Here is a 21,373-nt window from a genome sequence, read left to right as displayed (position 1 = left end):
GTTCCAGCACATAAACATTGACAGAGATATGTGGACAAAGGATGTGGCTTCTGAATCACACTGTGAGCTAGACCTCTTGGCAATTCAATTCATGAAGCTTTATTCGGTACATGGAACATGACCATGAAAGCACAAAAACAGACAAACAAAATAACCAAGGTTTCAGATTAACAATTAAAACAAATATCAGTAGAGATTCAGTCCATATTATTTAAAAAGCATGCTTTTTCTTGCATAAATACATTTGTTTAAAAAAGAAGCAGTATAAAAACAGATGTCGGCGGAATTCAAATTACATAATAAACTCATACCCTGAATAACTGTACACACACCATATTTCAAAAACATTGGTTTCAAATAGGTGATACGAAAAATCATGTACAGTTTACAAAATAGTAAAAAGTGCAAAGTGCTCTGTTTAGATACGCCATCGCACAGGCATGGCCCTATTGGATGGTTTTTGGGGGTTGGTAGGTGTAGTGTTTTGCTAATGTTTTCACTCTAGTCTTTCTGGAACTCTTTTCCTTTTCTGTTCTTTCCCTTGTCCCTTCAGTTCCATTTAGAATGTGTTTTGAATGACTGATTTACAGTTGACTATCTGCCTTGCTGTTGAGCTGCTGCGCAGCACCTGTTACAATAAATCTTCTCTACAACTACGTTGACTCCGACTTCATCACTACAAAAAACGTGGCGACGATCATCTACAGGTGTCTGCTTTCCACGCGTGCATCCAAGATACAAGTTTTCAAGTGAAACCGCGAGTGAAAAACTGCGAGTGAAGTACCCTCCGAGAATTGTCGAATTCTCTTTTGTACTTCTCCACCTCTTCATGTTTTATACTCTGCAAGTATAATTTGAACAAGGTACTGTACATTTTTTTTTATCTTACTTCTAAGCGGTGGCAGCTTTAATTTCAACGCGAGAGTCCTGACGTATGCGTCTACGTTCAACTTGCATTTTCCACGTCACCTACACAATCTTCTTATCTTTCTACATTGTCAGCGTACTGCCTTGGGATGATGTTCACAATCCCGCTTACGCTATTCACTCTTGAACGTTAATAGCGTATGGTCACAAGTGTGTGAGGAACGTGACGCCTTGGTTACCGGAACGCGTCACTGGAACGCAACGTTGATCCCGTAAAAAGCATCGTCAAGCGCCATTTTGGAGATCATTTTTTTTTCTTTATTGAAAAACATTCGTAAACACGCATGTCAGATATTGACGCGTTTTAGTCAATGCGCACTTTAACGGAGTCACTGTGTGAACTGCAGCAGCGACGAACTAAGTCTCGCATCTAAAAAATCCTCACCTCATTTACTACATGGTATCGGAATATTTTGGTCATTTTGTTTTCTAATCATTTCTTTTCCCCACAGGGAAAGCTTCTACTTTATCTTCGTTCGTTTTAACAGTTCTTGCTGTATAACTTTTAAGGTCAAGGAACTCATCTTCATAAACTTTTTGGATTACTGTTGTTACAGTTATGAGTTTACAAGCAGTTTCTCCTCCACCACCTTTTCTCGATCTTCCTGGTGAACCCCCTATTAATTGGAAAAAGTGGTTTGATGCGTTCACTACTTATTTAGGAGCTATTGGTGCCTCGAGATACAGAGCAGAAAGGAAAAAGTATCTTCTTTTGAATAGCCTTGGATTTGAAGGTCGCTCAATATTTAAACATTTACCTCCTTTAGTACTTTCTCCAGGTGAAGAGGATTAGGATGACTATAATCAAACTGTAAGACTGCTAGAGTTACGTTTTGATATCAAACCCAGTTTGGTTGTTGTCAGACATAAATTCTACAAACGTGAACAAAAGCAAGATGAAAAGATTGAAGACTTCATCTCTGCACTTAGAATACTTAGTGCAGAGTGTGAATTTGAAAATTTCAGAGATCAAATGATTAGGGATCAATACATTTGCAAATGTTTAGATAAAAGTATTCAACAAAAATTGCTTTCTTTAGGTAATCCCCCACTTGAAGAAACTGTACGTGTGGCTAAAAGTATTGAATTTTCTAAACTTTCATTCAAAGAGCTTGATGGAAAACCCTCTACATCATTTTGTAAAGAAGAAACTGTTAGTGTTGTTAAAGTTGTTGACAATAAGACAAATGCTTCTGGTCGTACTGACAACAAATTCTTTAAACAAACAAATATTTGTTTCAAATGTGGAAATTTTCCTCATTCTAAGTCTGGACGTCCTTGTCCAGCCAGAAATGTCACCTGTAGATTGTGTGGTAGGTTAGGCCATTTTGCTAAAGTCTGCCAAAGTGTAAAAAGAAGTGCTTCTCTACCTCAGCCCAACAAACAGTGGAACAACAACTACAATCCTACTTCTGTTGCCTATGTTTCTGACTGCAACCAAGATGATACCAGCACCCAAGACGATTTAAGAGATATGGTTGCTGTTGTTGGCGTCAGTGTTGATGATCCTGAGTGTGAATGTGTGGATCCATATATTGACATTGGCATTGGTGATAAAATAGTTTGCTTATTAGTAGACTCAGGTGCCAGGATAACCATGCTTACTCAAGAACTCTTCGAAGAAGTTTGGGGTGATCGCAAACTTTTTCCTCCTGACAGGTCTCCTCTTAATTATGAGGGTAGAAGGATTGAACTCAAGGGTTATTTTGAGGATTCTATTGAATTCAGAGGGAGGAAAATTTTTGGCAAAGTGTATGTTTCAATCAAAGGCCTAAACATCCTTGGTTGGTTCCATCAAGGTTTGTTTAAGATGGTTCTCCGCCCTGGCACTAAAGATCCTATCTCCATTTCTGTTGTACAAACTGTTGACCAGCCCTCTACAAGTAACGATCTCTCCATTCAAAGTGATGATTTCATCAACACTTTAGTCAAAGATTTTCCTTCCGTTTTTAGCAATAATTTGGGAGAAGTGAAAGGGTTTATGCACACCATTCGTGTCAAGGACAATACCATCCTTATCAAACATAAGCTGAGAAACGTCCCGTTCAGTGTGAGAGATCAACTTGAGTCAGAGCTGTTTGGTCTTTGCAGTAAAGGGATAATTGAACCCATTGAGTCCTCCTTATGGTTTTCTCCCTTAGTGGTCGCTAAAAAAAAGAATGGGGAACTTCGTGTCTGTGTTGATTTACGCAGTTTAAATAAGAACATCTGGGTGGATTCCTTTCCCCTCCCCAAAATTCCTGATATGCTGTCACTTATTGATGGTTCCAAGTGGTTTAGCAAATTAGATTTGGCATCTGCGTACCACCAGGTGGTTCTAGATCCTGCTTCCAGACACTTCACTGCCTTTGTATCCCCCGTAGGTTCCTTTCAGTACTGCCGTATGCCTTTTGGGCTAGCCTCTGCGGCAGCAGTATTCCAGAGGATCATGACCAACATTTTGAAAGGTATTAGTGGAGTTGTTGTTTTCCAGGACGATGTGCTTATTCATGGAAAAATCTGTGATGCCCATGATGAAATTTTGAGGGAGGTCTTAAAAGCTTTGGGCGATGCTGGTGTTGTTTTGAAGAAAGAAAAATTTGTTTTTAGGGCACGGAAGGTAGAGTATCTCGGTCATGTGTTGTCTGAGAATGGTGTGGAACCTAGACCTGGCCTGGTCAAAGCGATAGTCGATAGCCCTGCACCTAAAGACAAAAGTGGTTTAAAGTCATTTATTGGACTTTGTGAGTTTTATGCCAGGTTCATACCCGACTATGCCTCCAGGGTACAACCGTTGTCCAACATGCTTAAGAGGGAAGTTCCTTTTTTTGTGGGATGCCAATTGTGAAAGAGTTTTTGCCTGGATCAAACAAGAATTGATTGGTTCTAAAGTTTTAAAACCTTTCAATCCCAATGTTATGTGTACTATCACCGTGGATGCCAGTGGGTTTGGTTTGGGGGCCGTCCTCACTCAGGAAGTTGGTGGTGTTGAGCAGACCCTGGGTTATGCTTCGAGAGTTATCCGTGGAGCTGAATCCAATTTTGCGGTGATTGAAAAGGAACTCCTAGCCTGCTGGCGGGCAATAAGAAAATTCAATCCATACATCTGGGGCAAACATTTCCGTTTGAGGACCGATCACAGTCCTTTAGTTTCTATCCTTACTGGTGTCCACATCAAGGAACACTCCCCTAGAATTGCTAGACTTTCTACTAAATTACTTCAATATGACTTTGAGGTTAGCTACATACCGTGTAACAAAAACACTAGAGCTGATTATTTTTCAAGGAATCCCGTTGACTGTGATGGAGATTGGGAGGAGGATTATGATGAGGAGGATTGCTTTGTTGCTTTTGTTGGTATGGATGATATGCGTTCCATCAGTGAGGCAGGATGGAGGGAGCATTTGTCTAATGACGTCCTTCTCAATGAAGTGGTTAGGTATGTTAAAGATGGATGGCCAAGAGAGAAGAATGTTCATGTTTCCCTCCAAACCTTTGTTAAAGTTTCTGAGGAACTCTCTATTGAGGGAGGTCTGCTCATGAGTGGCGATAGACTCATTCCTCCTACTGACCTCAGAATCAGAATTGTTAAAGGTGCACATGAGGGTCATCTGGGCAAGACATTAACTAAGAGAAGGGTTAGAGAACATTACTGGTGGCCCAAGATGGATCAAGAAATTGATACTGTTGTTGAGGAATGTGTTGTCTGTTCTAGTGCTGAGAAATGTTTGAAGATACGTTCTCCTCCTTTGCAACCTATTTCTTTCCCTGATACTTAGGCCGTGGGAAAAAATAGGTATTGATTTAGTCGGTCCCTTCTATTTACTTCCTTCTTCCTCCAGGTTTGCGATAGTTGCTGTTGACTATTACTCAACATGGCCGGAGGTCCGTTTTGTTAGCGAGGCCAATTCCAAGAATGTGATCGACTTTCTGAAGGACCTGTTTTTGCGTGAAGGTTTTCCTTCTTCTATTGTAAGCGATAATGGTTCTCAATTTATCAGTCAAGAGTTTAACTCTTTTGTTTGTCAAAGTGGTATCGATCATTTGAGGAGTGCCTTTTATCACCCTCAGACGAACGGTCTTGTTGAGCATATGAACAGGGTCCTCAACAATTGCATTCAGTGGGCCATTGCCCAGCACTGTCATGTACCCAACGCAGTTAGATCTATGTTGTGGTTCTATCGCACCACGCCTCATTCCTCCACCAAAGTGTCCCCCTTTGAGTTGTTGCGTGGGAGAAAACCATGTTCAAAAGTTTGTCCTGGGTGGATGTCACGTTGGGTTAAACTGAATTCCTTGGACAATTTAGATGAAGTTGCTAGGTCCAACGTAATGTATGCCCAGTCTAAGCAGAAAAATGATTTTGACTCCAGGAAGAAAGTTGTTTCTCAACCATTCAAGGTGGGTGAGAAAATTTGTGTAAAATTACCTACTCACTCCACTAAAGGTAGTCCCAAGTTTTCTGAACCTTTTGTCATTGACAAAGTTTGTGGTAACTCTGTGAGAGTCAATATGAAGAATTGGTGGAATGCTGCCAGAGTTGTCAAAGTGGGCGAACCCATTGTTAATCACCTTTCTTCTCAAGATAATTCTGTTTTGCCTTCTACTTCTTCTGTTCCTGTTCAACCTCGTAGGAGTGTTCGTACTCGCTTTGTTCCTGCAAGATTTCGCTGATGTTTCCCTTTCTCTTTTCTTGCTTTCCTTCTTGTGCTTGTTTCCTCTCATTCTCTTCTTTCCTCCTTTTCTGTTTTGAAGGAGAGAGGATAATGTAGTGTTTTGCTTATGTTTTCACTCTAGTCTTTCTGGAACTCTTTTCCTTTTCTGTTCTTTCCCTTGTCCCTTCAGTTCCATTTAGAATGTGTTTTGAATGACTGATTTACAGTTGACTATCTGCCTTGCTGTTGAGCTGCTGCGCAGCACCTGTTACAATAAATCTTCTCAACAACTATGTTGACTCCGACTTCATCACTACAGTAGGGCCACTAGATGGTGTGCTACTCCGAACCTCAGTCTTGTAAGCACACACATATGGGATGGCCTAGTCACCATGGATAAATAAAATGGTGAACCTTCCGAAATGATATATCTATTATAAAACAAGACAGTGGTCATAGATCCTACTGCTGAGAACCGCTTCCTAGCTCTACTGGCCAGGAATTTACTTTTCTGCTCAGCTTTAGGGATAAGAGATGCGGCTCTTGGGTCAGTCAGGACATTAAGATTAAATATTTCAGAGTAACAATCAACAACTTAATTTAACCAGGGAATTTTCCTATAATGATCCAATGATAGGCAATCCTCAATAATGGCTCTATTAAAAGACTTCTCCTCCTGAAGCCAGATGAAACGCCAAAGCAAGAGTTGCCTTAAGGACAATAGATCACTTAGGTAATAAATGTCCAGTTCCCGGTGGATCAACTGAGTTGGGGCGGTTGGGGGTAGACACAAAAGTTTTTTAAAAAGGAGTTTCCCTCCGTTTGCAAGATTTGAGTATATCTATGACCTCACACACCCGCCCCATACAATGGTATTGTGGTACATGTAGCCTGATAAATTTGAAACATATACTTAGTACGCCTATCTCCTACTTTTGCCACAAATCTAAAAACACCATAGGCGTTCTTTGCCATTTTGCTACTAACATTATTAAATTCATCAGTCCATTTTCTTTCTCTTGAAAAGGTAATACTAAGGTACCAAAATCTTTCCACGTGTAGCACTTTTTCATGGTCAATAAAAAAGGCTTTAGAAAACTTGCTTCTAGCCCCGCAGGTCATGGTGTGTGTTTTCCCCTTATTAATGGACAATTTCCTATCTTGAATAAACTTACAAAATCTATCAATTAGGTGCTGTAGTCCTAGGGGAGTTCTTGAAAGCAAGACGGCGTCATCAGCATATAATAACACCGGAACAGAGACACCATTAATCTGGGGGGAAACAGCTTTTACATTCTTTAAGATTACGTCGACCTCGTTAATAAATAACATAAAAAGGAGGGGGGCCAGAACACAATCCTGTCGGATTTCACGTTTCACACCAAATTTCGGGGTGCACTCTCCTTTTGTGCCATAACGCACACAGGTTTCAAGCTTTTCGTACAGCTTGGCCAGAAAAAAGATTATACCCTCCGGGGCTCCAAGCTGTAACAGAGTTGGCCATAAGATAGCATGATCGACCATATCGAAAGGACTGCTTAGGTCTGCAAAGCAGAGGTATAACGAACCAGTTTTGGCTTCTGTGTATTTACTAACCAATAAGTCCAGATTCATACACTGGTCGAGTGTACCCCGGCCCTTCCTAAAGCCGTACTGGCTGTCGGCCAAGGTGTTCTATTGCTGAGCCAATTCTTCTAGTCTTGCTAACATAACTCTACTCATGATCTTAACAGAGGAGTCTAGAAGAGAGATAGGGCGATAATTCTTAGCATCTGACCTGCTGCCCTTCTTGTGTATAGGGATATAATAGATTCTCCCCAGGTTTTAGGGGGCTCACTACAGACAGCAGCGTTAAATACAATGGTCAAAAGGGGGCTCCTCAACTCTGGGGCTGATTTATAAACATCAATAGGGACCCCATCAGGTCCCTGGGCCTTCCCCCCTTGCTAGCACGTACACCCAAGTCAACCTCTTGGGCATTGATATGCAGTGGTAGTATGATCCATCTACTGGGATTTGTATTAGTCATGGGCGAATTTTGCGGATCTCGCGTTCGCGAATTTTGCGGATTTGCGAATTCGCAATCCGCAAAATCCGCGAATTTGCGGTTTTTTTTTTTTTTGTGTTCGCCCGTGTTTCTGCCAGTTCGCGAGGGTTTTTACAATTTCGCAATTTGCGAACTTACCTGTCGGGTCGCAAGTTTTGCGAACTTGTTGTTTCTACGTGTCCAGCCTGTTTGGGACACTCTTCTTCATCACTGCCACTCTCTGTCACCACTGCCACTCTCTGACTACTCATGCCACCCTCTGGCCCACCCATGCCACCCTCTGTTTCATCACCACACCCTCTGGTTGTCCAGTGTACATTATTTTCGGCAAAGCAAAGCACACCTTCCCTGCCTCAAGTGACCTGAATTAATTTGGGGCTGATTAATGTGTCACAGAATATTTTTTTAGCTGGCACCTGCTTCCTTAGTGCGCCCTGATTAGTGATCTTTTGCACTTGCTAAGTGCTTTCATTGTTGCAAAATTAGTTACAACACCTGCCCTGCCCCAACTGACAATAATGAATTAGGGGCTGATTAATGGATTTTAACTTCCAGCCTGGCTCCTGCTTGTCTCCCTTAGCTGTAATTCAGGACCTTTGTGGCATATGTGTAACTATTCTGAGGTTCAGAGCAGGGTCACATAATAGTTGCAACTGGCAACTGAACTCTGGAGGGGCCCCTCAGGAAGCACTACAGGAAATGGCTACTAATGATGAGCCTGAACTTTTGAACCTGGCAAGTAGTTTCAGTTTTGCTAAGATCGTATTTCTGCAATTTAGCACTTATTCGCGGGGCGCGAAATTGTACTGGGAAGCCGCGAACTCACGCGAACAGTGCGAGCAGTGTGAGCAAAATCCGCTACTCGCGGATTTGCGGATTTTGCGGGAGATTCGCGAATCTCGCGGATTGCGGATTTCCCGAAAATCCGCAAAATCCGCGAGCGGAACGGATTTTCCGCCCATACCTAATTTGTATTATCACAACTTTTTGAGCCAAAAGTTTTGGAGAAATGTGTAACCCAGTCATCACTGGTGACATTAGAGGATAGCTCAGGTATATAATCTTCTTTAAGAAAAGTAGAGTTAACCGTAGCCCAAAAAAGTGCATTATTCGATGTCTCAGATGCTTGGTTAAGAGAGTCCCAGGCCTCCTGCTGTAACTCACTCTTCCTGCGTTTCAAAGCTGTCTTATACATAAGTCGGGATTTAATTATTTGGTCAGTGTCCCTTGGCTTTTTGGTGACTGCACCTTTTAATTCAGATAGTAAGTTAGTACATGTATGGTCAAACAACCCCGGTCCATTACAATGCTGTTCTCTACTAGGTCTGGTAAACCTAACAATAATTAATCTATTAATATCATTAAAAGCAATTAAAACCCGTTCAGTGTCAGTGATATTATCAAATATAAGCAAAATATCTGTCAGGCATTCCTTAACAATGGAGCTGGTTAAGTCTTTAGCTTTCTCTCTCTCCCTTCCATCTCACTCTTACTCCATTTGGTCTGTGAGGTTCCACATTAGCAATAGTAGTTTCTACCCCCACAGTACTACTTCCTCCCCACAAAATACATTCTAAAATAATACAATTATGATCACTTAAAGAAGTGACTTCAATCCTAGGGGAGGCACAGTAGGGGATAATATTAGAGGAAACGATCACATGATCGATTACTGAACTAGAATGTCGGTTCTTGAACGTAGGAATGATTTGTCCATTGTCATCCTTAGAGAAACCCAATATTTCTAAATCGTAACAGCTCATAAATTTATATAGTATTTCTCCATATGCATTATGTTTAAAGTGCAGATCATCCGTGCCAGCATTATGTGTAACCCCACAGACTTTTTGGGTTGACCACTCACAAATAGGGGTTTTAAAATCACCCACCCCAAAAAAATCAAAAGGGACATTCATTTCGGTACTTAGATTTTCCACAGAGCTAGCCAAATCGTTTACTACTACCGTCCTAGAATTATCGTAGACATCATTATTGTAGTTTATCAACAAAATGTTACGGCCTTGGTCATCATAGAGCCAGAGAATTTGGGCATATACGCCCACAGTCAGATATTTTTTAACTAGGATACGCCGATTGATAGAGACTAATATCAAAAGGCCACCTTTGGCTCTCCCTGACAAAGAGCCCTGCGCCAGCAGATTATAAGTAACAAACCCAGCGTAATTGGTGTCTTCCCTACACCAAGTTTCCTGGAAACAAAGAATATCGTAGGTATTTATAAAATTCGTCCAGCCCAAAACATCACCCTTAGATTTTAAACCGGCGATATTCCAGCTGATAATAGTTATACCTTTTATTCTTTTAGGACCCCCCATACTAATTTTCTCCAATGTTGCTATTTCAATTGGACCATCCCCCACACTCTGGTTTCCATTTAAAGTGTCACTACTTTCATTGGTCAAATTCGTTTCAACCAACAGGTTTGGTCCCGGGACTATAAACGTAGTGTTAGGCACCATAACCTGACAGTTTGGGGTTTCACCCGGCGGGTGGGCGTGCACATACGCTATTCTCATCCTGATTTAAAGAAGCAGCTCTTAACAAGACAGTTGCGACGTGTTGAGGATATTTAAAGTTTACGATAACACAGTCGCCCTTGCAATTCTTTCTAGCATTGCCAATCCAGGTTACCCTCCCAGTGGTCAAAATTTGATCGGAATAGGCCGGTGGCAAACCACATTGCTTATGCAGCCAGTTTTATTTTTAACGGATGCATGTGACTCAGGCTGATGCTGATTCAGAGAATTTTCTGGCGGTGGTACATTTGTTAAAACCACCTTGTAAGGAGCACAATCGGGGGGGGACATTGATAGAACCTCTATACTTCGCTTCAGTCGAGCCCTTATTGCTCGCTCATGCTGGTAATGTTGTTGCCTGTTCTTTCTGGCAGACCAATGGTACACTAATAGGTGTAGCAGCTACCGGGACAGTCAACCCCCCTTTAACTAGCTTTGGCGCTTCTTTACTTGATTGAAAGCCCTTATCCACTACCCTAGGTCTACCTGCCATAGCAATGTGGGTATCCAGAAGACCGCCTAACCTTTGCACTTCTGCAGACATCAAATCTAGTTTTACCACTAGGGGTTTGATGATATTTTCTATCTTGGTATTAATGATACTTGTTAAAAGATCAAATTGCTCGGCATTCATTCTGACCGTGCCCTGCCTATCCCCTCACTGTGCTCCACCCGTGGTACTTTTAGGTGGTGATTCGGCCTTTTTATTATTGCGGGTATTATGAATTCCCCCACGTTTAATTTGTACCTTCCTGCACGCCCTCAGTGCTCTCGGGCCGGAGAGCGCTGTACTGGCGTGTCGTAGGGTACAACCAGAATGTTCAGATTAGGGGTTACTGGGGAGGCTCTATTGATGTTACAATTTCGGGGTTATCAGGCTGACTACTATCATCTAGAGGGCTAGGTTGGCTGGTAGACGATGTAGACTGTGTGGGTGATATAACATGAGGGCTGTCCCGGCCTAAAGATAAGTGTCGTTCATTATTAATTTTATGAACCACTTTCACCAAATAGTTATGAAATGAAATGAAATTAAATTAAATGAAAATTAGTTTTGTAGAGCTCAGATAGCTGCCCGGAGGCGTCCAAGCGCTGTGACTAAAAGGTGATCCAACAGATGGGCGGATAGCACGAGAGGATGCAGAAAGCCTATTTATTGAACAAAAATGTTGTTTCCTGAAGGAGGTTAGGTCGAGATTGGACCTTAAGTGAGGTGGGAGAGTGTTCCACAACCTGGCCACGTTTAAGGTGAAAGAGCGGCCCCCAGCTCTGGTCCGTTTGACCCTGGGCACAGTAGCAAGAAATGCATTAGCTGAACGCAGCTGTCTGCCAGGGAGAAATGGAGTGATTAAAGGGAGATTAATTGCTGGACCTGTTTCCCAGAATGACTGGTGGGCAATACAGAGGGACTTAAAGCTAATCCTGTCCCTAACAGGGAGCCAGTGCAGTGTTTTCATTCCAGGTCTAGCAGAAAGCCTACAGGGAATTTGCAGTAGAGTGTGGGCCGCACAGTTTTGAATAACTTGCAGTTTCCGCAATGTGGTGTCGGGGGCTCCAAGATAAAGTGCGTTTCCGAAATCTAACCTGGAGTGGATCAGTCCCTGTAGAACAGTTTGTTTGGCCTTGAATGGTAACAGGGGAAGTATCCTCCTTAACATTCTGAGGAGGCCAAAACAGGTGGCCAATAGCTTGGTGTGCTGATAATCTAAGGTCAGGGACCTGTCCAGCCAGATGCCCAAGCTCTTAATGGCATTCTTAGGGGCTGGAGGGGAGCCCAGACAGGCTGGCCAGAACGAGTTATCTAGCCTAGCTCGCACTGGCGGGGTGATAACAGCTTTCTGTTTAGACATGATTTAACCTAGCAACCGTTACCGAAATATTTATAAGAAATAACGACTAAAAATAAAAAATTAAAGCTTTCATGATTTTCAAATTTCAACACACAGTACTAAATTTTGGTCGCCCCGTTTCTGGCAATACATACAGGGTAGTTCTTATCTCTTCACTTTGCGGGTTTTGGAAGCCAAAATCCGTGGCCCTGCCCTGCCTCCTCCTGCCCCGGACGGCCACAGACGGCCCGCCCTTTGCCCGGGCTTAGCCCGGCTGGTCCCGCGTGTGGTCCTGCAACGCGGGCGCTGCGTTCCCTTTTTGTGCGCCTCCTGGCACGAAGATTACGTGTAGCGGCTGCTTCCGCCGCTGTGGTGTCTGGGGCTTGTAGTGCAGAAGAGGTCCCTCCTCCATGCTGCGGCCGCTGCTGGATGTGGGCTGCGGTGGTGGGAGTACGGGACACAGGGAAATCCTACGGCAGTCTCGGGAGCCAGCAGGTGAGAGAAGCTTGCCCCCACGAAATGTCTCGGTCCCAAGTTTCACCGGGGCTGTGTTCCCTATTTGTGCGCCTCCTAGCGCGAAGATTACGTGTAGCGGCTGCTTCCACCGCTGGGGCGTCTGGGGCTTGTAGTGCAGAAGAGGTCCTTCCTCCACACTGCGGCCGCTGCTGGATTTGAGCTGCGACGGCGGGAGTACGGATCACAGAGAAATCCTACGGTGGTCTCGGGAGCCAGGAGGTGAGAGAAGCTTGCCCCCAAGAAATGTCTCGTCTCCCGCTCCACCGGGGCTGCGTTCCCTTTTTGTGCACCTCCTGGTGCGAAGATTATGTTTAGCGGCTGCTTCCGCCGCTAGGGTGTCTGGGGTTTGTAGTGCAGAAGAGGTCCCTCCTCCACGCTGCGGCCGCTGCTGGATGTGGGCTGCGGCGGTGGGAGTACGGGACACAGGGAAATCCTACGGCGGTCTCGGGAGCCAGCAGGTGAGAGAGGCTTGCCCCCAAGAAATGTCTCGGTCTCCCGCTCCACCGGGGCTGCGTTCCATTTTTGTGCGCCTCCTGGCGCAAAGATTATGTGTAGCGGCTGCTTCCGCCGCTGGGGCGTCTGGGGCTTGTAGTGCAGAAGAGGTTCCTCCTCCACGCTGCGGCTGCTGCTGGATGTGGGCTGCGGCGGCGGGAGTACGGGACACAGGGAAATCCTACGGCGGTCTTGGGAGCCAGCAGGTTAGAGAAGCTTGCCCCCAAGAAATGTCTTGGTTCCCCTTGGCGTTTGCCAATGATTGTTCCAACCTATTGTGAATAGCATGTGTATGCTTATAAATTTGCATGTGTAGTATATTGTCTAAAATCGGAAACAAATGCAGTAATTGTATAACCATGTATTGCTGCAAACATGACTGCTTACTTCAATCATTGTCATGGTTTTCTGTATCAATTCTCAACACTTGCATGTCCTGCCCTATATTGTTTTTTTTACTGTTGCAGGAACTTTCTGGAGCTTTTGGGCTGCCTGCCGCATGTGCAGCGCAGCTAACTTGGCGGGCCGAGTCTTAGCACCGCATCACCATGCCTTGGGAGCCGCTCCCCTCCCTCAAGACAATCCAGTTTTGGGAGGCAGCAGCCAGCTGGCAGTTTACCACTAGCCCGCCTTTGGGGTCAAGGTGGGCGTTCTGGGGCAGGCACACCATGTGAGGAGGGGCTGCGGGAGGAGGATAGCTCTAGCTCCCTCAATCTCTTTTGGGGCGGATTTTATCAACATTTTGGCATTTGGTGGCACCTTGTTCCCCTCACCGGGCACTGCAGACGCCATCAATGTGCTCCGTACCAGGAGTTGGGGCAGAGCAAGGGCTTGTGAAGTTGGTGTCATGGGCTCCACTAAAGCGAGGGTTCAAGTCCCAGCAGGAGTGGCGAGGTGATCCTTTTTCCCATATAGAACTCAAGGGATAAGAGGCTGATCGGAACCCCTGTGATTTCAGTGTATTGTGCATCCCTCCCTCACAGCTTGGATGTTCTATCACGCTGGCTGTGGGGAACAAGAGTGCTCACACCATTCGTTTGTGTACTGCCTAATGGTAAATTTGGCCTCCGTCTTCACTGTACGTCTCGAGTTGTGCAGCGTGTGTGGGGGAGAGAGCAGGTCTCTTGTCAGGAGGTCATGCAACACAATGGGCATTGCTTGTTCCAAACCCCACATAAACCACACACAAAATTTGCGTGTGCCATTATTGTGCAAATGTATGTGCAGCAAAAGTCAGTCTGCACCTGTTGCGTATTTCGGAATGTAAGCCCCAACGCGCCACCTGCAACTCAATCTTTGGGATTTAACTAGTGCTGCATATTAAATGAGGGGATGGACGACAGTCTGCAGGACCATTTACATCAAGCATTCACATTTTAAGCCACAGTGAGATGAAGGGATTTGGCCAGTATTACACTACAGCAGAAGCCGGCAGATGGTACTTGAACCCCTTGCCGCAGGGAGGCCTAGAATGCCAACTGACCATGACTTTGCCTCTATGCTATTGCTCCTGGCTAAGTCTTCTGCTTCCGCTGAGATATGTAACTTCAGCAAAGAGGCATTCAACATCCATTCAAATGGGACAGCTGCAAAAAGTGCATAAAATTATCATACACAATCATGTTACACTGCAAAATAGTTTTTTCAAAGTACTGTACTCTTACCTAACTGTATCGTGAATTGGCAACGTACAATAACGTGTGCAATATATCTCCTGAACAGTATTGCCAAATGCCGCTTCCTGAAAATAAATAACACTCCAAAAGTATATTTTTTATGTAGGCACTGTTCCGAGGAAGGCAGCGGCCAGTGACGTACCCTTCATTTTCTCGTTCTCAATGTTATTATTGTCCTTTGAACAAAAGACACTCAGTCATTAGGCATGCTACGTTCCTCGCCTTGCACAGAAAGAGAGGGGCAGTTTCTCCAATAGGGCGATTGGGCTGTGCTCCTCTGATAATCCCTACACATGTACATAAAAAATATATAAAATAGATAAATTTATTTAGATACGATCGGATCACTAAATACATTGATATATTTAAGTCTGGATTTTCTGTTTCAGGCTGCCTGCCCCGTCTCGGAAGGAGGAGATGGAAGACAGGCAGAAAATTATTTTATTAACGTGATGTACAATGCAGGGCTTTCTGTTTTAAAGCCCTTCATTGCCATTGGCGTTTCTGGTTGTATGTACACTGTAGTCCAGTGACGCAATAAGGGTCACGGTTTTGGGCCTAGGAGGCTTCATCCCTGCGTGATTTCAGACAACCGTCATTCAAAGACATAGATCCCACCCTTTCATCATATGTGAGAGTGGATACAGCACGTCTGATCCGGTGCCTTTTTCTCAGTAATGGTAAGTGTTTTTTCAAGTTAATGCTGTGTTCTGTATATTGTGTGGAGACCCCTCATCACTCTAACCTCCCTCACTGTGACACCCCAGGTCCTCGCTGCACATTGTTTGCACCTTTAGTAGTAGAGCTGTGGCATTTGCTCCCTTGCGAAATGGATCCAAATATCCGAGTTAGGATCGAGCGAGAGATATGTGCTTACTGTGTAACGTGTCCTTACCGTGGCCAGTTCTCGGATGTGTGGCATTAAAAGCAGCCCTGTGTACATGCCCCTAAGTTAACACTGATGCTAAAAAAATTGATTTGATTTGCAAAAAATGAATGTTATAAATGTCGAGGGAATGCATGTCAGTGATTTAGTTCCTCTCTTATTTTACAGGCGTAACTTAATTTTGCATTCCCCACGAGTTAGCTATTTTATAATGTTGTTGTTTATCTGTATTTTTTTCAGTGCATACTTTGAAGCTTGAGTAATACCAGTGTTTATGAGGTGCTTTGATTGAGTGCTAAGGCTAAAGCCAAACAACGTGCCTGTCAGTGGGTTGGCCTCTCTGCAGAGCACACAGAACAATGTTTGTGTAATCCAATTGCAACAGAAATTTCTATGCATATGTGTGTGATGGAGGTACACTGATATCGAAATATTTGCAAGGCAAAAGTAAGAGAAAATAAAGTGCTTAAATATGAGGAGTGCAGTGCATATTGGTGGCGGTGAAGTGACAGAGATGCGCGGGGAAGAGTGAAAAGAGAATGCTGAAGAGGAAAGAGAGGGGGTTGAAGATATACAGATGGACAATATATGCATAGGAAAGGAGGATACATATCTAACATAAAGCACACATAATTGAAGGCCAAAACTACTTCCACAGGACTCAATGATATTTAATTCACAGACTAACTATTTCAGATTTTCAACATTTCCAATGTTAATTATTTATAAGAAATCATTGTTGTTACTCATTTATCTTACAGCTAACACCCAGTGACAACGCCAATCATATGGACAGGCTTTAGGTGTATGTCAGTTGCTATGCCATTTATCAGGATAAAATTACATCTCAGAGAGAAACCAGAATACTGGACTGATGGCACACTATGGGAATCACAGAAATGTATTTGTCATGTTCCTTTATAGAGAGTACCGACTTTTTTCATCTTACTTAAAGACCTGCCTGCACATATTTCTATATGGCTGGTTACAGCTAGCATCTGTGAGAACTGCTCAAAGTCTTGTTGTAGCATATTTTTCCAAAGTTAATGCTGCACGCAGTGCAAGACACTGGGCAAGCATACATTTTAAAGGGCTAAAGTTGTCATGCAGAACAAGTTTCACATTTCAGTAAATGTTGAACAAATTAATGCAAGAAGATATGGGGCAGTTTTTAATGTGTTTAATATTTCAATACTATACCCTCCCACTGCTTAATAAGCTTTGTTTTATCGCTAAATTTAATTTCTTTAAAATGCACCATTGGACAATCTTTTTTTCATTTCTTTCTCAGGAGAGGGACTCCCCCTGGACCCCAGGTTTGTCCACCGAACTTCCGATCCACCGACCTTGCCCTTGTCGAACCGCCGCGCATCCACAGAGAAAGAACGGATGGAAGAACCTTCTCCTACATCGTGGTCAAGACCTGGAAAGATAGCCTGATCCACAACAGATGCGCCCCCACCCTGCACGTTTTCAGAAAGTCCCTCAAAACCTGGCACTACGACTGACCCAAGCTGCTTCACCCCCCCTCCAAGCACCTTGAGACCCTTATGGGTAAGTAGCGTGCTTTAAATTCCGTAATTGATTAATTAATTAATTTATGTTTGATGCCAAGTGCACCACTCTGGCCAGATGTATTTTGTCAGGGTGCAAACCAAAGTAATGTCAGTTTGTTTGCAAGATAAGTAGACAGGGATAGAGGACTGCATGCAAGAGGGAATAGTCCCAGAGGGATTAGCCTTGGCTCGAGTAATCACCCGCTCCACATTGACCTCGGCAGCAGTGTATCTATTGTACTGAATCCTATCTTCAAAGGGCATTTCGGGATGTGTAATGAACTAGGTCTGGAGCGTTTTTGATCTTTTCCCCATTACGTTAGCTGCCCTGTTATGTTTAGTAAATATTTTGTCTTAATTGAATGGGGATCCAGTATATTCTTCATTTGTCTGCAAAGTTCATATTTAGCATTTATTCATTCTTAATTGATTGGAGACACAATATATATGACTTGAACACTTAGTGAAGATACAATAGCTGGTTAAACCACACAGTCACCACACATGCTGTGCAAAAGTCAAATGCAAAAACCACAGTTGATGGACAGAATGCAGAACAATGTCATACATTCACCCCAGTACAGAGATCTGGGCCCAAATCCATCGTTTTTTGCCCTCCACACCACCCCAGTTCAGACATGGCTATATGCAAATCAGTCTGACCCTGTGTCTCATGGGAAGAGTCCAGCCCGAACTGCCAAGCCATGCCTTCCCTGAACCTGAAACAAGCTTCCGAGGACCGGTTTCCGGCATTCCAGCCGTCTTCAGCCCGGCTTGCTTGAATCCAGTGGTGTGGAGAGCTTGGGACTCACGTCTGAGCATACCCATCAGACGTGAGTCCCATGCTCTCCCCACTACTGGATTCAAGCAAGCCGGGCTGAAGACGGCTGGAATGCCAGAAACCGGTCCTCGGAAGCTTGTTTCCGGTCCAGGTAAGGCATGGCTTGGCAGTTCGGGCTGGACTATTCCCATGAGGCACAGGGTCAGACTGATTTGCATATGGCAATGTCAGAACTGGGGTGGTGTGGAGTGCAAAAAAACGATGGATTTAGGCCCAGATCTCTGTAGTGGGGTGAATGTATGACATTGTTCTGCATTCTGTCCATCAACTGTAGTTTGTGCAAAAGTCAAATGGCACATCATTGCGGGATTCATTACAGAGATAGGGCACCTCACCTAGTGGTGATGTGACCGGTGGAGCAAACAAACTGTTATCTTTTCCCAAGGTGCAGTTCATATTGCTATTATGCAGGTTTTCCTGTTGTATCAACCAGTCTTGTTAACAAATGGACACGCTAACATGTAATTTTCTTCTGTAGTCTTCGCAGGTGCACCCCGGGCCTCATGCCTGGATCGACCTTTGGGTCCGGTGGATCACTGACAGAATTTCGACCTCATAAATATCGACCTACAGAAATATCGAGTCAACAATATCGAAGGCAAGAATATCGACATCCTATCTACAAAATGGTAAGTACAAAAATATCGAAAAAATAATATAGATGTAATAAATATCGATGTTAAAAATATCGATTTTTTTTCTTTTAATATATAAATGTAAAATTAAGTATATAACACTAATAAATTAAATCTACATATTTAAAAGTATCTAATAATGTTTTAAATAAATAAATAATACATATATATTAATAATACATTAATTAAATATATACAGTAAATATATAATATATATGTACTGAACAATAAGTATTAATAATTATTTTGCTAATTTATAAATTAATAAAATACATTCTAAATTACTAATACATTTACAAACATAAAAAAAATAACATAAATAAAATGTAACTAATATAAAAAATAAAATAAACATTTAATTTTTTTACAATTAATTATATAAAACGTTGGATAGCGTAAGGGTAAAAATTACTATTCCCACTCCAGAGAGTGCAACAGTAGGGAAAGCGTTTGATAGCGTAGGGGTAAAATTACTATTCCCACTCCAGAGAGTGCAACAGTAGGGAAAGCGTTGGATAGCGTAGGGGTAAAAATTACTTTTCCCACTCCAGATAGTGCAACAGTAGGGAAAGCGTTGGATAGCGTAGGAGTAAAAATTACTATTCCCACTCCAGAGAGTGCAACAGTAGGGAAAGCGTTGGATAGCGTAAGAGTAAAAATTACTATTCCCACTCCAGAGAGTGCAACAGTAGGGAAAGCGTTGGATAGCGTAGAAGTAAAAATTACTATTCCCACTCCAGAGAGTGCAACAGTAGGGAAAGCGTTGGATAGCGTAGGAGTAAAAATTACTATTCCCACTCCAGAGAGTGCAACAGTAGGGAAAGCGTTGGATAGCGTAGGAGTAAAAATTACTATTCCCACTCCAGAGAGTGCAACAGTAGGGAAAGCGTTGGATAGCGTAGGAGTAAAAATTACTATTCCCACTCCAGAGAGTGCAACAGTAGGGAAAGCGTTGGATAGCGTAGGGGTAAAAATTACTATTCCCACTCCAGAGAGTGCAACAATAGGGAAAGCGTTGGATAGCGTAGGGGTAAAAAATACTATTTCCACTCCAGAGAGTGCTACAGTAGGGAAAGCGTTGGATAGCGTAGGAGTAAAAATTACTATTCCCACTCCAGAGAGTGCAACAGTAGGGAAAGCGTTGGATAGCGTAGGGGTAAAAATTACTATTCCCACTCCAGAGAGTGCAACAATAGGGAAAGCGTTGGATAGCGTAGGGGTAAAAAATACTATTCCAACTCCAGAGAGTGCTACAGTAGGGAAAGTGTTGGATAGTATAAGGGTTAAAATAACATACTTATAAATAAACGGTTTTTCTAATTATAAAAAAATAAACAAATAAATAAATATAAACCATATACAATACCTATACATAAATATAAAATACATGCTTAGCTAAATATATTTAACCTAAAATAAATTAAAATTAATACCATTTAATAATATTTAATTGCCAATTAATAATTAATTAACAATTATATTATTAACAATACAATTAGTTTTAATACATTATCAATTATTTAAATTTACATTACTTCCCACCATATTTCCCTATAAAACCACTACCCACAACATAACACATTTATCCATTTATGAATTAAAGAAAAATAATTAGCAAATAATTAAAATTAATTAACTATTAATTAAAATTAATTACCAATTAATTAAATGTATTTTATAATTCCTACTAATTATTAAATAATTAACCATAATTAAATTACTTCCCACCCTATTCCCCTATAAACCCACATCCCGCTACAGAACATATATATCAATTAATCAATTCATTTAATTTTTTTCCAATTAATTAATAATAATTAGCAATTAATTATAATTAATAAATCCTACTAATGATTAATCAACTTACCATAATTAAATTACTTCCCACCCTTTTCCCCTATAAACCCACAACCCGCTACAGAACATATATATCAATTAATAAATTAATTAAAATTATTTTTCAATTATTTTCAATTAATTACCAATTAATTATAATTTATTAATAAATCCCACTAATTAATAATCAATTTACCATAATTAAATTACTTCCCACCCTATTCCCCTATAAACCCACAACCCGCTCCGGTACTAAAATATACAATTTTCTTATAAATTTATTTATTATTATATAAAATTAATACACATATAATAGTAATTATTTTAAATACTTAAGTTAAACATATAACACATACATAATAAAAAACTATAAAATAATACAAATATCGATATTAGTGTCATCGAAATTAGTAACATCGATATATATGCTATCAATATTACTAACTTCGATATTACTTACATCGATATTAAGATTTTCGATATTACTTACCTTAGGGTCGATATTCTGTCCAACGATATTCTTGCCTTCGATATTATGCTCCTTCGATATTTCAGACTCGATATTATGGTAAGTCGATATTTCCAACTCGATATTTTGTCTGTGTACCGGGTCCGGTCCCCCTTGGGCATTACGCCGGGTATGTTAGATATTGTCAAGGGTCTCACAGATTCTGACAGCTACAGTGGAGAAATAGCAGATGAAGGTTAAGTCAGGGGGCCAAGGCATTAAGTTAGTAAAGTTGCCAATGGCGTGTCAGGTGTGAACAGGGCACTCCGGTGGGGGAACCGTGACCAGTGAATACTAACTGAGACCTCTTCTAGAAGCAGTCCTCCCTTTCCCAAAGGGTGCAAACTTTCAATGATAGCACATTGTTGGTGGTTCGGTAACACATGTCATGTCTTTTCCATCCAAGGTGAGCGTGATGGCTGTATTCACGCACAGTCATCCGTTCGACAACTG

Source organism: Lissotriton vulgaris, chromosome 1_1 (genome assembly GCF_964263255.1).
Source record: "Lissotriton vulgaris chromosome 1_1, aLisVul1.2, whole genome shotgun sequence".
NCBI lineage: Eukaryota > Metazoa > Chordata > Amphibia > Caudata > Salamandridae > Lissotriton > Lissotriton vulgaris.
Note: the sequence above shows the minus strand (reverse complement) of the source record.